General features: G+C 35.5%; 1 pseudogene; it reads right to left on the minus strand.

Moving 5' to 3' along the window:
- Positions 1-2,722: 2,722 nt before the first annotated feature.
- On the minus strand, positions 2,723-2,816 carry LOC135278193 (small nucleolar RNA U13; annotated as a pseudogene).
- Positions 2,817-3,216: the final 400 nt, after the last annotated feature.

Here is a 3,216-nt window from a genome sequence, read left to right on the forward strand (position 1 = left end):
ACTAGCCAGCATGCCTGGATGCAGATGCTCCAACAATAATTACTGTGCTCTTCCTCTCTGTGTCTCCTCCTTTCTCACCTTCCTCTTTCCCCCTCCTTCTTTATCCCACTGCCCCACTCCCTCTCTCATTCTGCTTTTCTTAAAGTGTTGGCCCATTGTCTCTTGTCACAGAAGCAGCCCCAGTTGAAACCAGCTCCACCTGTGATCCTAGGAAGAGAAAGCATCTTCTCTGGGAGCTCTGGCAGAAATGCCCTGGGAAATACTCTTGGTCATGGGGACTGGGGGCTGTGAGAGGACTTCGTGAACTATATGGAATGTAGCTGTTTGGGTGACAACATGTCCATACTTCATCTTGTTAAGACATGTCATTTGATGGTTGAAAGCTATAATTATTTAAAGATAATACACAATATATTTTAATAGCTTTATCAAGATATAGTTCACATACCATAGGACTCACCCATTTAAAGTGTACAGTTCAATGGTTTTAATATATTCACAGTTGTACAGCTATCACCACTGTCTAATCTGTCACATTTCCATCACAAAAAGAAACCTTGTACCCATTCACAGTCACTCCCTATTTTTCCCAAGTCTCTCAGCCTTAAGCAACCACTCATCTACTTTCTGTCTCTATAGATTGGCCTATTCTAGACATTTTATGTAAGTGCAGTCAGATGACTTGTGGTCTTTTGTGTCTGACTTCTTTCATTAGCATATTTTCAAGGTTTATCTGTCTTTGCATATCATCATGCATTTTTTATTAATTGCCAAATATTATTCCATTATGTGGATATACCACATTTTGTCTGTCTGTTGTTGATGGACATTTGGGTTGTTTTCATGTTTTTGCAATTATGAATAATGCTGCTGTGAACATTTGTGTAGAAGCTTTTGTGTAGATTTGTTTTTACTTCTTCTGTGTGTATACTTAGGAGTGGAATTGCTGGCTCATATGATAACTATACCTAACATTTTGGGGAACTGTCTTCCAAAGTGACTATATCATTTTATATTCTCACCAGCAATGTGTGAGGGTTCCACTTTCTTTACATTCTTGTCAACCGTTACTATCTTTTTGATTATAGGCATCTTGGTGGGTGTGAAGTGCTATAATGCATATTTTATAAAAGGCTGTTTTGTTTGTTAAATAATGGCCTGTTTACTTGTCGTCTTTCCTTGTATTGGAGCTTTCCCAGTGGGTTCTGAACCTGCTCCTCCTCAGTCCAGCCAGCCAAGTAGGCAGACCATGCTGATCAAAGGATCAGAAGTATATGTTTACTTTTCTTTTTCTTTATACATTTTATTATTTACAAATCTAGACAGGGATTATTCTTATTTTCATATTAAGAAACAGGTTATAAATGCCAGAAGTTACTTGGTTGAAGTTGGAACAGGGATTCATATTTAGGATTTATTAGGTGGTAGAGAGCTGCTTGCTTCAGATCTGCAGTGTCAGCTTACTTTGACATGATAGGTGGCATTCATATGACACACATTCCCACTTGTGTTCACTGTGTTCTATGTAGTTCCCAGCAAACTAGTTGTCTCTCTGCTGCTTTTTTCTTAGAAATGTGACGGTAAGAGTAATGTCTTAGGAATAATCTTGATTATTCATGAATGATTGTTCATGAACTTGACTATTTTAATTTTCATTGGTATAAATTACTTGCAGCACACCAAAAACTGAGCTGCTTTTTTATGATTCACAATGGTTGTTTCTAACTACTTTATTATGGCAATGTTCGTTATCAGCCCTGTAGCGCTATTTAACATTCACCTTGGCATCAGTATAAAATTTGATACTCTCATGCACAGATAGACGGTCTTCCATCGGTGACTTTCTCTCTAGCCCTAGAGCAGTCTGTGTATCCAGACTCCATATTGAGTATTGCCTCCTCAGCACAACGTAAGAGAATCTATGTTGATCACACCTTATGCAAAAATCTGTGTTGATCTCTTGCCACACATTTGCCACATATCACTGTATGACTTGAAAGTCAAGAACTTGGGATTTAGAATTGCTGTTCAGACCATGTTTAATATTTTCATGGCATCAAGCAATAGCAAGAAGAGATTACACATATCAGTAGTATGCTCTAAATGTGAAAGTAATGTGGTGATTTCCGTAAGATAAAACAGGAGCTTGCAGGTATTTAACAACACATATTTTTTTAAGCTGATAATGTGCCAGGAATGGGTGCTGGGGGATACAATGAACAAACTGGATAAATATCTCTGTCCTTATAAAATATACATCCCAGTGATTAATGATTTACTCTGAAATCATTTATAATGTTTAAAAACCAGGTAAAAAATCTATTGTGATTTTTTTGATAGCAGTGTCTGAAAGCTTCGAAATTCTGGAAAAGAAAATAAAGGAATTAAAAATGTTTAAATTGGTGCATTTAGATAGTATATTATGTAAGTGACTATTTGCTAAGTGTTCCAAAGGTAAGATATTAGAGATCCCAATTTAATCATTAAAAGTAAATACTTTTTATATTGACCTTATCCTTATCGAAAAGTGTACTATTATAGTGACAGGCCATGCAATCTCAAAATCAACAACATTCATGTAAATTGATAAGTTGGTATTATATCAAATAGAAATCTCATGATCATGAGGCAGGCTAGTAGTTGAATTTTTCAGTTGTTTAGAAGCATAATTTGAAGACTTGTAAAATTAATAGGACACTTGAAATTGACCTTTATTTTTAAACGTCAGACTGGTAATGTGCTGATATTGTAAAATGGTTCACACTCAGGTTTGAGTGTGGAAACCCAATTGTCACACTTAGGAATTACAAAATAATCTCTTTAAAAATAGACTTAAAAAAAAAATGCATGTGGGTACTTTTTAACCTGTAGTACCAGGCACCTGGAAATGAATACTTTCAAGTGAAATAAGAAAAGATCACAGTTCTTATTTGGGCTAATGCTTCTGATAGGCATAGCAGGAATGAATGAATGAATAAATGAATGAATAAATTTTATTAGCATATATAATAAATAAGTAAAGAACTTTACAAGATAATTTTAGATAGTGATAAATACCGTAACATCAGTAAAATGGAGTCTATAATAAGTGAATTAAATATTCACTTGAATACCTAATAAATTTCTAAACTTATTATGGCCAAAGGGCTCCTGATTCCCCTCACCACCAGCTTCTCACCAGGGGATGCTTCTGTAGATTGTGAGGTCTGGGAAACT

Source organism: Aotus nancymaae, unplaced genomic scaffold (assembly GCF_030222135.1).
Source record: "Aotus nancymaae isolate 86718 unplaced genomic scaffold, 86718_ANA_hifiasm-v0.15.2.pri h1tg000036l, whole genome shotgun sequence".
Lineage (NCBI taxonomy): Eukaryota > Metazoa > Chordata > Mammalia > Primates > Aotidae > Aotus > Aotus nancymaae.